This window comes from Alexandromys fortis, unplaced genomic scaffold (genome assembly GCF_014885135.2).
Source record: "Alexandromys fortis isolate MF-2015 unplaced genomic scaffold, M_Fortis_MF-2015_v1.1 scaffold_87, whole genome shotgun sequence".
NCBI classification, from domain to species: Eukaryota; Metazoa; Chordata; class Mammalia; order Rodentia; family Cricetidae; genus Alexandromys; species Alexandromys fortis.
In genome coordinates this window covers 4,483,480-4,497,327 of record NW_026067971.1, presented here as the reverse complement: position 1 = coordinate 4,497,327, position 13,848 = coordinate 4,483,480, and positions in this window count along the sequence as shown.

Genomic DNA, 13,848 nt, shown 5'->3' with positions numbered 1-13,848 from the left:
ACTGGGAATTTACTACAAACAGAGTGGGAAAATATTTTAGGCTTTGTGGACCAAACAGTCTTCCAGCTCTGCAGTCATCTCTAAGGTCTAAATATAGAAACATGTCTTTGTTCTAGGAAACCTTTAATTGAAGATACAGATGGCTCTAGGTCATAATTTGCTAAACCCTGAGATAAGGTTAAAAAAAAAAAAAAGATCTTGGTCTCAAGGAAATCACAGATTTAAATGAGGTTGGGGGTCTCACTAGAGAAGAATATTCTCCCCAAAACCAGAAAAAAGTAGTGAGAAAAAATCAGGTCTGTGTTTATACCAAGTCTGATAGAGTGTTCAAGGGGCAAGTGGGAAAGTCCTGAGGCAGAGACATGTCTGGTGTGTTTCCCACGTTAGGAGGAGACTCTGTCTGGCTGAGACTGAATAAAGGAGCAGCCCTACCCACCGTCATTCCACCTGCATCTCCAAGTCATCTCCGGTGCTCTTCCAGCTTTCCCCCTTTTCAGTAGAAAGAAACTGTGTTGCGACAATGAGTAAGGGCTCCAAGAAAGGCTCTTTCCTGACCTGGGGAGATAGGAGGTTCATCGTGACTTGTTTCCATCATGGCCCCAGGGGGGGACTCAGTACCAAAATAGAGATGGCAGACAAGGGCAAGACCACCTGATCCCAGACACCCCTGCCCTCAGCCCTTCACCAATACAAGAAACTCATGACTAAAGCCTGGTGACCCAGTAAGCAGCTACAAAGTATTGTCTCGTTGGCCTGTGTCTTGCTCCTTTCTGACATGTTTTCTAGACTAGGCCAATGATTTGAACCATTCACAGGAGCAGAAGGACTGCTGTTTTTCTAAACCCAGTACACTGATGCTCCGGAGGAAGGAGGATGGGGCTTCCATCAGAGTAAGGCCAGGCCACCTCAGGAGTCCATGGACTTACCAGGGCGGAACAATACACCTGCAGCCATGAGTGACCACCGGAGGGAGCCTTGGTGGTGGCGGTGGAGGCAGTGGAGGTGGTGGTGGTGGAGGTGGTGGTGGTGGAGGTGGTGGTGGTGGAGGTGGTGGTGGAGGTGGTGGTGGCGGTGGAGGCAGTGGAGGTGGTGGTGGTGGCGGAGGTGGTGGTGGAGGTGGAGGTGGTGGTAGATGTGGTGGTGGTAGTATGTGAAACGTGTTTTCATTTCATCCCAGATGCAGTCTGCGTGGAATACAAAGGGAATAAAAAAAACTTTACTTAAACCCTGTGTTGTTCCCCAAAAGAAAAAATGTTTCTGGATTGAAGATGCTAAGTCATAGCTCAGGTTCCAGAGACAGGAGATTCTCCTCAGGATTCTGGCTGAATACAAATGGAAAATAACAGAGAAACTAGGACAAGAACTGCACGTCCTTCAAGCTCTTTGTAAATCAATTTTCCTGTCAGGATTAGGCTGGCCTGCACAGTGAAGAATTGAAGGTCATATTCTCTCTGAGCGCAGAGGTCAGGCCCTGCTCGTCCTTAGCTGGGAGGGTGCTATGGATACAGGGAAGGAAGGGCCTTTCTCCCTCCACTCAGGTGGAAGAATGAATGACTCAGCAGTCCAGCCTACTCCTTCCGAAAGACAGAGGCTCATACTCCCCTCTTGTGGCCACTTGCACACATGCTGGCCTGTGCATGGGAGGGCATGTGAAGCATGTTTGTTTATGTAAGTCACAATTACCCATCCTTGGTCCTTTTACGATTTCAGACCCTTTTAAAAACCTGGGGATGTTTAACACATTAAAGCAAGGGTCCTGAGTTGTATTAAGTTTTCACTGATCCTGAACACAGCCTTTGACTCTCCGCCTCCGTCATCTTGGTCCACCTCAGGGGACTTGACTGTAAGAGAAAATCACTGATTGAAAGCATTTAGTATGGAAGGGAGGCCGCCTGTACAGAGGACCATGACATGGGACAGAAAGTGGGGAAGCCAAGGGGAAAGAGGGATGACATCCGGCTGTGACACCTGCCACGGTTTGGACTGGAAAGTGAAGTGGCCAATGGATGAACTGCTTCTCCTGAGCCAACTCTCAAATGCAGACAAATACTGACACAGCCCTACTCTCTGCTGGGTATCTCAGCGCTTTATCAGAAAGAATGTCTTGGCAGGTGTGCTGAGTTGTAGAGCCCTTACCTAAGACAGGGATCTGAGCTTCCTCAGGCCTGACTTCAACATGAGGGAATTTTACATAACCCTCATATACGGGCTATAGAATAGGCAAGCAGAAGTGGGGAGACGGATCAGTCAGTGAAGTAGTGGTCAATTAAGCATTAAGATCTGAATTTAACCCCCCACATAAAAGCCAGGCATGGCAGTGTGTGGTTGTAATTCTACTACTGGGGAGGCAGAGACAGGAAGATCCTGGGGCTTGGTGGCCAGCCAGCCTAGCCTAGTTGGTGAGCCCGAGGACTCAGTGAGAGGCCTCATCTCAAAACACAAGGTAGTAGGCCCCTGATGTTGACCACTGAGCCTCTGAACACAGCTGCACACCCACAAACATACACACACAAACTAAATAAGCAAAAAATAAAATATAATATATAAAATAAAAGATAAAATATAATAACTATATTAGTCAAACATTTAATAATAATTAAATTAAATAATTAAATCATAAATAAATTCAAAATAATTTTGATATGCATATTTTACCGTGTATTAAATATGAGAGTATTTGCATAGTAATGAAATAGGTGTGCTTCTCTATTTTACATAAATAATTAAATCTCAGCTGAATATCTGGTACTGCAGGACATAGAGTATTGCCAATGTTTTTCAGAGGTTATTCTCACTTTGATTTTACAGTCACCTGTGCTGAGAATACTACTTCACATGAATACATACTACTAAATGGCAAAGTGTATACTTAGGACCATTTTAGAAATTGCTGGAATACAGGCAGCTAAGGACTGCTGAGAGAGAGCAAGTTCCTCTTTCCCGAGGATGAACCCCTTAATTGTTTATTCTGAACCACGTGGTCAGCCCTGAAATCATACACACAAGCAGCACTATACAAAATCAGCAGGGTGATTTATGTAGTTATGCATTTATATGTAACAGTGACAAAGAAAAACAGCCATGGGTATGAGAGGGAGGCAGGGGTGGGGTGGGGAGGCATAGGAAGGGTCAGAGGGAAAGAGAAAAAGGGGAGATGATGTAATTATGTTTTACTTTTTAAAAATAAAAATTACTTTTTTAGAGAAGGAAAATTTTGGAAGTTCTGCCTTAATTTCAACCTGAAATTCATTTAAGGATTTTTTTTGTGTGTGTGAAACTCAAGTCAACAACTCAAACAGTAATGATACACTAAAATACAGCACTTACATGCTAAGGAACATGATACACTAGGACACAGCACTTACATGCTAAGGAACATGATACATTAGGACACAGCACTTACATGCTAAGGAACATGATACACTAGGAAGAGCAGGAAGCCTTGCACACACAATAGAAACACTGCCATCTGTAACATGCCTTAGCCTCATGTCTGAGCTGAAGCGTGTTGTTACCTGTGATGTTACCTGTGAGAGGGCATGTGGAGTGAATTCCCTGTCTGCTGTGTTCCAGAACCAAGGCTATGATGAAGCCGGCTACCTGCCATAACTCCTCAGATTTGTTACGTTTGGTTCTAAACTAATGTTTTAGTCCTTGCACACACAAAGACTGATTGATACTGCAAAAATTTTAAAGACCCTTGCATCCACTTTAGAGGGCTGTGGCTTAGCATATGTGAGGGGCTGGTTTCGATCCTAACCCTGCCTCACACTCCTTCTGGCAGGATCTCCCCACCGTGACTGACTGCACCCAACTATTGGCCAAAAGAAACCTTCCCTTCCTTCTTCACGTTGTCTTTGGGAGGTATTGTGTCACACAAATGTGAACAGTACATCATGCAGATGTGTTAGATCTGGGGTGGGGAAGAGCACCTGGAACTGTGGTCAAAAATCAGCATTCAGTGACCCTCCTCAGCTCTAAGGTCTGTCTTCTTTGGCCCAGAGTGGATCTGTCAATAACTGAATAGCTGAATGTCTTAGTTAAGGATCCTATTGCCGTGAAGAGACACCACAACCACAGCGACTCTTACAAAGAAAACATTTAACGGAGAGGCTGGCCTTCAGTTTCAGAGGTTCAGTCCATTATGATCATGATGGGGGCATGGCAGCTGACTGTCCTGGAGCCGAGAGAGCTACGTCTTACAGGCGACAGGAAGTCAACTGTCTGACTAGGTGGTATCCTGAGAATAGGGAACCTCAAATCCCACCCACACAGTGGCACACTTCCTCCCACAAGGTCACGCCTCCTAATAGTGTCTCTCCTTTTGAGGGTCATTTTCTCTCAAGCCACCACACTGATTTTTCAGATTCTGACTTCACTTAGAACAGTAAAATTACCTCACAGCCTCAGACTGTGATTTCTCCATGACAACATGACCACAAAAGATGATGGCAGCTGACATCTTCAGACAGTCTACGTCTTCCTAATTCCCAAGTCCTGTGAGCTCCTTCATGCTTCCCTGACACGAAGGCCAGTGCCGGCTGCCAGTTATCATAGCCCCCCACCCCGTGTGTGTGTGTGTGTGTGTGTGTGTGTGTGTGTGTGTGTGGTCTTCTTTCTGGCCCTCTGCATGAGTTCACACGACCTCCCAGCCCCTCAAGAGCAATTGCATTCGTGAACATGAGCCCAGAGTAGACTGGGATGGGAGATGATAGGATTCTCACCAGGGACTAGGTAGCAGTGATGGAGCATTGCAAGACACATTTGCCCTTCATTGTTTCTATAACACAACCCAGACCTTAGCACAACTGACACCATAGTGGAGGTACCCTTCAGGCCTTAGAACCCAGCACGTAAGCAGCAGCAACTTGCCAAAATGAGAACAAAGACCTAACCCATCCAAGCCCATAGTTCTGGGAAGGTCCCTGAATGTACTAACCTTGCCTTTGACTTCTGTGGTTCCACTTTTGCCCGGCTGTTCTTGCTAACTGAAGTATGACTTCCTAAGATGTGGTTCTGCGCTTAAAAGCTTGCCCCGAGAAAGGCTCGGGACTCCACTCAGACCCCACACACACTGTGGATCGCCGGCCGGGTAACCAAGACTTTCTATTTCTTTAAACTCTGTCCCAGTCGTCTTCTCTGCTGTCTACCTCTCATTTCCAAGTCTCAGCCGAGACGAGAAGAGATTGTAGTTACAGAAAGTTGATTTTGTTTCCTGGGGAAAAGCAATTGGGATCTTTTTAAAAATCTTTCTCTGCATTGTTCCTTCATAAGAGTTTGTAGAACTGTGAATGACACGTGTGACTCAGTTTCTCCCACCAGAAGTTTCACTTGCCAATTGATACCACAGCAAACTGTGTTTTCAAAGACCTTTTTAATGTGGAACTTTTACATATTATTATTGTGGATGTTTGTATATTTGCATGGTTGTTTTGCGTGTGTGTGTGTGTGTGTGTGTGTGTGTGTGTGTGTGTACGTACGTACTTGTGCAATAGCATGAGGGTGGATCTCGGAGGACAATTTTGTGGGAACTGTCCCCTCTATCCACCCCAACCTGAGCTGAGTTCCAGAGAGTTCTCGGGTTGCCTGTCTTGTGAAGGAAGTACCTTCAGCAGCTGGACTATGTATGTTACCAGCCTAAATCTTCTATTTCTAAAGCCTGAGACATATTTCATTTCATTGCTGATGCTTCTTAGTCAAAAAGGCAGGAGTGGGTGGGAGAAGAGCAGGCATTTCAAAATAAACCTGAGATGGATAAGGTCCTCAAATGTCATCAGGCAGGAGTTGGAGTACACTTGGGGAAAATGTTCCATAAGCCCCTTAGGGACTAAAGATGAAAATAAACTTCTGGAAAACACTAGAATACCCGATACACCATAAACCATTCATTTGGTCTCCTTGCCAAGAGCCATCTAGTGCCAGTACATATGCCACCAAGTAGCTTCCCTAACATTTGCAGGGAAGCCACGTGTGCTAAGCCAGCAAAAACTCTCTATACACCCTAGCTCTCTCAGGCCTAAAAACCCACGCTCACTGGAGCCAGTTCCTGCTGCAAGCAGCCTTCTGCTATTTAAAACAGTGTGCTGTGGGAACCAACACTGCAGCTAAGAAAACACCAGACGGACTTGGAGGAGGGAAGCGTTTGGCTAATAACAGCATAATGACCTCACCCATGAGAAGGCTGTAACCGTCTGTCTCCATGGGTCTAACACGCCCTGCTATCCACATGCACAGAGACAGTGAAATTCGGCAGCGTCTCCCTTGAACCAACGGTTGAAACACCGGGTGAGTTGATAAATGAGGCTAGATAGGTAAGTCCGTCCCATAAACTCAGAGCAAGGGGGGAGTTATGGAGCTCCTGTTGCCTGTGTTGCCAGCACACAGCTAACACCCCCTCCCAAACTCGATGAGGTTCTGTCTCAGAAGAGACCGCGTGGTGCTCCCTGGATTGTGTGAGCAGCTGCAACTGCAGAGCCTGGCCAAAAAGGATGTATTTCATCTCATCTTCCTGAAAGCAGTGTTCCCTCGCAGAGTGCACCAGGCATTTGTGTGAAAAGAGGAGGCGTTCTATATCCTATTACCTCTGTGACAGTGTCCAGCAAGGTTTGGCCTCCTGACTGATGGCCATTGTCGTTCTCATGACTTGTTATAATAACATATCAGGCAGAACTCTATGGGAATACCATCCCTTCCCTTCTCAGTTGCCAAGGGCTGGAAATCATCACCCTCCACATTTGCCAGACGGAGGCATCTAGGCACAGGGAAGTTGTGTAAGCTGCCTAAGGTCACAGAGGTCAGGAGCATTAGAAGAAGGATGCGAAGTTAGCTGTGCTTCATCATTTTCTACTAAATGTCTTCCAGAGAAAAACAATGACTAGGGCATGCCCTTGGGGATGCTGTGTGGTTCAACTAGGGAGCTGGCACACCTGGCCATAGCCAATGGCCTCTTTGATGTCCTTCCTTATAGGGCAGTCACCGGGACTAAAAGACAAGAAAGTGGCTGACATTGTACTTCAACTCCAAATACCCTTCAAGGTAGCATTGCCCAGGTTCTAAATCAAGGTGCTGGGAATCCATGCCTTTGCATAAGTCTCTGGGCTGCACTGATATAAGCTGGCAGTGGATTTGACAGAGAATGTTCTGAACCAAATGTCACCAAAACTTTCAGATAGAAATGGTTTCTTGCTATTGTAATAGAGGAGTTCGGTGAAAACAAAAGAAACAGAACTTAGTAAAAATCCACTCACACACAGGTGCAAAATATCATCAGGAAAGCAGCTGTGGACTTTGACGCAACTGAGAATGACCTTAAGCCATTCCATGAAGGGAAATCTGCGTTAAATTTTATGTTTTCCTCAGCTTTTAGCCCTCCACCTCAAGTCACGCTCAACCATCATTTTTTGTACGCCCTCAGAGGTGTCTTGTGGTTTCTCGCTGCACTCACTCTGGGGATCATGAGTCTGGTACCCCGCGGGCCACCTACTAACAGGCATCACCCCCACCTGACAAGTCCCACAGTGCTTTCCAGACAGCACCAGTTCCAATGGACACCGTTTCCTTCACTGTCCACTGTCAGCCTCCTCAGGAACTCTGCCTCCACTGTGTTCTGCCACTGCCAGTCAGTGATTCCTCCACCAGCACTGACACCATGTCCTCCCATCCACAGATGGACCTTGTTAAAGCTCAGAATGGAGCTTCAATGCCAAAATGGCTCCAAGAGCTCTGGAGTCGCCCGCATGCAGTAGTTGGCTATGTTTCTGTTACACTCAGTTATGTCACCCGCATGCAGAAGTTTGCTGTGTTTCTGCTACACTCAGTCATGTGTAAACCAACACCGGGTCCCACATGTCTGAAAGTCCTCGAGAGATTCCATTAAAACAGCTGTCCTGTTTATGTGGAGAATCCTTCTTTCAAGGATGCAGGGAGCCAGTCCTCCGAGAGTTAGGGCTGGGTCATATGTAGGAGAATTAAACAACCAGTTACTCTAGCAATGACCTTAAGGAGCTAATTGTGTCTGTTTAACTTCCTGCTCACTTACAAGGAACCTTTCCAAGGAATTCTTGCCTCCTCCTAAACGACCATCCCAGTCAACTTTCAGACCAGTCCAAGTTCATGCAGTAATGTGTAACACAAGGCTCAAACTGACCCAAAAGTAGAGATTCAAATCTAGCTGCAAATACAACTAACAGTTGGCATTTTGCTAAGTGCTAAACTGAAAAATAAAGACTGAGCCATAACTGATAATTCCTTCACAGCTGTGGACTTCAGCCTTGGCACCACCTCCCAGGAATATCGTAGGAAACAAGAAAGTGAGCTTACTATCCAAAAGGCCTGCTGGCTGGCACGGCAGCTTGTGTGTTTATATAAGACGGTTGACCTTCTTTGTCAGTTCGGCCAGATTTATAATCACCATGGAAACACACTTCTGAGCATGGCTGTGGGAGTGTTTCCAGAAAAGTCGAATGAGAAAGGAAGATTCACCATGAATGTGTGAGGCACCATCTCAGGGGTTGGGAGCTAAGAGCCAGTCCCTCCCACACACTATAGACACATGTGTCCGGTCACTTCATGTTCCCGTCACATGTCCTCCCCACCATGATGGACCGTACCCTTCAAACCTGAGCCAAAATAGACCTTCCTTCCCTCCCTTCTCCAGCTTCTTGCCAGGGACTTGGTTACAAGAGCAAGAGCAGGGGACTAAGGCAAGGGTGTTATAAATCATTTACTTTGTTATTTAGAGCAGCCAGGTTTCAAAGTTAGATTTTTCAGCCCATCGTGTAGTAGGTTAAGCTGTGTCCTCAAAATACGTGTTCAGGCCGCAGTTCCTGGGCTTGCGAATGTGGCCTGATATGGAAATAAAATTTTGTAGATATTGTCAAACAAAGATGGGGTTTTACTAGATTAGGGTAAACCCTAAATTCAGAGGCTGGCATCCTCTGAAAAGGTGAGGAAAACAAGGACAGGGAGATGGCTCAAGAGTTCAAACCACTTCCTGCTCTTTCAGAGGCGCGAGGCGCTCATTCTCGGGCAGCTGACAGTGACCTGTAACTTCAGCTTCAGGGGGACTGACAACCTCTTCTGGCTTCCAAGGACACTGCACAAATGTGGCACACACTCACACAGACATACCCTCATACATATAAATAAAAGGAAATATTTCTAATCAAAAGGACACAGAGATTTAGAGGAGACCCAGAGGGAACAGGCCACGTGGAGACAGAATTGGCACCGCTGCGAAAACAAGGCTTGCAGAAGACCACCGGGAGCCGCCAGGAAGGACGGGGTAGCGGAAGACTCCATGGAACCCTTGGGAGCAGCACAGAAGACCACCGGGAGCCGCCAGGAAGGACGGGGTAGCGGAAGACTCCATGGAACCCTTGGGAGCAGCACAGAAGACCACCGGGAGCCGCCAGGAAGGACGGGGTAGCGGAAGACTCCATGGAACCCTTGGGAGCAGCACAGAAGACCACCGGGAGCCGCCAGGAAGGACGGGGTAGCGGAAGACTCCATGGAACCCTTGGGAGCAGCACAGCTTTGAAATTTTTACATTTAGCCTCCAGGATTCATAACAAAACAAAAGTAACTTCTTAAGTTTTGAAGCCAGGCAAACTTATGGTGATGTTACTCAGCCTTTCAAGCTAAATTGACTTTGGTAATGACAACAGTGGACTATCTTAGGTACTTTTCTGCCTCTGTGATAAACACCATGACCAAGGTAACTTATCAAAGGAATGGATCATCTGGGGCTCTCAGTTAAAGAGTCCAGCACCATCATGGCAGGGAGCATGGCATTAGGCAGCAGGCACAGCATTGGAGCAGCAGCGGAGAGCTGACATACCCTTCCTCAAACAGAAAGCAGAGAGCACAGTAGGAATGCAGAGCATTTTGAAACCTGAAAGCCAGCCCCCAGAGACATACCTCTTCCACCAAGGCCGTACTTCTTAATCCTTCCCAAACAGTTTCACCCAATACCAGGCTCCAAGTATTCAAACATGTGACTAAGGGAACCATTATCATTCACATCGCCACAGGAGCTACCAACATAAATTTCAAAAGATATTAGAGTGGCTTTGGGAAACATAAGAAAAGCATAGAAGACCTTGAAGGATTATTTAAAAAAAAATACGAATGAATGAAAATGAGGACATGACCACTCCTAGGTAGGATTGAGAAGGCTTTTATTATAGATATGAGACAGAGAACAGTCAGGTGATGTGAGATTCCCCTCTGTATGCTGTGAATACCATTGGTTAATAAAGTATTGCTTTGGACCTATAGCAGGGCAGAACTTAGCTAGGTGGGGAAAACTAAGCTGAATGCTGGAAGAAAGGGGGCAGAGTAAGGAGAAGCCATGGAGCTGCTGCTGGAGACAGATAATATAGTTTCTGTGTGATTATTTTGGGACTGAGCAGCCATGAACCATCAAGCGGCCCTCCTTACAATAGTCAAAGACATCTGGAAGAGTCCAGACTGAACATGGCCAACAGAATAGATGGACCACGAGAGGAACGAGAGTAGGGGAGAGAGAAAGAGGTAGTGAAGAGAGAGAGAAGAGAAGGTAAGGGAGGTGACCGGAAGTCAAGAGCACCAAGAGAACCTAAGGAACTATAGCTGAAATGGCTGGAGTTATATAGTAAGGAGAAGCTGGTGAAAGGAAAGCTCAGGGGCTGGAGAGGTTGGGGGTGGGGGTAGGGTGAGAAGTGCTCAGAGAAGTCAGGATTTTAGCAGGAACATTCTGCTGAGAGCCAGGTGGCCAGGGTCTGCTGTGATATGTTAAGTAGGCCCCTCAGTTCACCATTTGTCCTGAACTTCTTTGAGACCTAACAATGGACCTTAAAGAGTCTACCAAGGGCTCAAAACAGAAAGAATTAGAGCCCTAGGAAAATCTGTCCTCTTAGTTATCTTGGCTACATTGTATTATGACCCAAATGTTTACAGAAATATCAGTGTGCTTCTGAGGAGAGCTAAAAAAGAAAAGCATGATGTTATTGAACCCTGGAGGAAAAGCCAGGCTTGCTAGAAGGCATCAGAAATCTACATTGTGTTCTACTGCTGGGTAGAAAGCAGGGCTTCTAAGTGATAAACCTCACTATTTAACTGAGGATATTTCCAAACAAGGCGTGGGAAGTGTGGCCTGATTTCCATTTGCTGTTTATAGTGAGAAGTGAGAGGGAAGATATAAACAGAGCAAAAACCGTTAAGCAACTTGGTGATTTGGAAAAGTCTCAGCAAAATACGAGATTCGAGAGAACGGGGCAGATGCAGGGCAACTGCATTCACAGTGGAGACAGAGTGCTGACCCTGGCCAGGGAACCTGGACAACCTCCTCAGCAGAAATCAGAAGCCCAGATGGGTGCATCCTATACACAGCTTGTAAGGGACTTACTTGGGCCCCATGAATCCCACACAAAGAATCAGCAAGCTCTTAAGACTGTGACATCAGCAGATATACTGGCCTGGGAAGAAAGGGACAGACATAAGACAAAAGGAAGGCTATGGGGCCTCCAAGGTTCCTTATAGCTGCCAACATGTCTGATGTCAAGGAAAAGGGGAGTGACTCCCGCTGAGATCAGTTTGTCCCCTCCCAAAATCTCTGTGTTCAGACACCTCAGAATTCAACTCTATGAGGAGTTAGGTAAGTAAGGTAAAATTCCTAATCCAAAGTGGCTGCTCTCCTTAAAGGAAGATTATAACACTGACACATAGAACAAAGACCATGTGAGAACTGAAGAACAGGGCAGATCTCCACAAACCAAGAAGGGGCTCTACCTAGACCAATACCTGGATCTCAAGAGTTCTAGAACTATGACAAAAATAAGTTTGTTGTTTTAAGATAGCTGGGCAGCCATGTTTGTTATGGTAGTCCTGGCAGCTTCAAAGGTGGCGTAGGGTGCTGGGACCTCTGTAGGCCCAGGGAGCATAAGATGTCTTTGCGGTCCAGAGGCCAGAGCACAGAGCCATTGAAGGCCATCTGGCCAAGGAGCAGCACTTGGTCCTGCTGAGTTTTGAACTTGCTTGGGACAGATGATCCTTTTGTTCCTCCCATTCTCCCTCTCAGAATAAGGATGTCTCCTTATTTCATCATATTTTGGAAAGCAGGTAATATCTTTTGTTCAGGAATAAACCTTCCATACCCCTAATCTAAATGTCTCAGGTGGGTAGGGTTGGAGGTTTTTGAATTGGTAATATTTCTGTGAGATGAGAGACTTGAAATTGATAGCAAATGGACTGAGTGTTTAAAATATATTAAAGAGCCTGGAGAGGTGGCTCAGTGGTTAAGAGCAGCTGTTCAGTTCCCAGCCTCACACAGTGACTCGCAGCCATCTGTAACTCCAGTTCCAGGGAATCCAATGCCCTCTTCTGACTTCTGTGAACACCAGGCATGTGTGTGTTCCACATACAAATGTGCAGGTAGAACACTCATACACATAAAATAAAATAAATAATTCTTAAAATGAGATTAAAATGAAACATATTAAGGATATTGAAGTGGCAGGAATTGCCGCGGCAAGTGGGAAAGAGGTGAATTGGGGGGGCAGAAGGCAGACTATGCTTGAATTGTAACCCCCCCCAATATGTGCTCCAACCTCTGACTCTGGAACCTATTAATAAGACCTTACTTGAAAGTGGGTCTTCACAAATGGAGTCTGGGTAAAATTAGTCATCACTAAATTATGACAAACTCACTCTAATGACTTGCATCCATACAGGAGAAAGACACCCACAGAGATTGAGGAAGAACTGAGGACTATGCCTACTCAATAATGACACATTTTATGAATGTTCTTTCTGATTTGTGGTTTGTAAAATTTACAGATCCAGAAACCATGGTTATGGAATGAAACCCTTTGCTGAAATGTGTTCTTCAATCTTTCCCCTAAAATAGGGTTTTAGCCCCCCTCAGAGACCAGAGTGGGTCAAGAGGTGGGAAGAGAATACCCAGCTTCACCCTGACAGTTGAACAGAATACTAGATGTTGGCCTGTGTCAGGTCTCCTGGCCAATGTTGACATCCTGGTGACATGGCATATGCGGTCCTAAAGCCTACTTTGTCAAAGTTCTGACGCTTCCTATAGAGATTGGGCATGTTTTCTGTGTCTGGCTTCCGGCTCCATCTGTGAGGTGGGTATTGTTGTAGGTTCATTGTCCTCTGCTTGGAAAACTGTAAACGGTTTTAGAAATGAGTGTCAGAAACAATGAAAGCTTGGCTGTCTGCCAGTGAACATTCCCAAAACAAAGCCGTACTTTAAAGACAGCGTGGACTCCACACCCTTTTCAATTGTTTTCAGTCATTTTTCCTTCGACCTCAATTGTAAGAGTTTGTATATATTACAGTGTTCTGAATTTCTTATAACTGAACAGTAGATCTTTCCAGTCACAAAACTGAGTCAAATCCCTCAAGTTTTATAAGCTAAAATAGCTCTCTTCATATACAAATTACACTTAAAGCATAATTCCAGTTTGCCTTAAACAATCTGTCCGTAAGGAAATTCATTTTTATCATTTTTTCAAAATATGTCAAATTTAGAATTAGAAAAAAATTTGAGTTGGTCGAAAGTTTCTTAATGCTCTCTAGCTAAAACTTTCTCTTTATTCTCATTGGATTAATCCCATTGCCTATAACTGATCTCATAAAGATACCTTAAACAAATGGGAGATGCTAATTCAAATAAGTTAATATTTGAAGTGTCTGAGAAAATTCTTTAACCAACAAAGTCAAATCCTCAGGAGTGCTTTTCGATATAGCCTGAATGGTCTCACCTCTCCCAGGTCCCTCAGGACACTATTGCAAAATGGTGCCGGGGCTGTCTACACCGCTAAGACCAGAGAGATGTGAACAGAAAGGGGA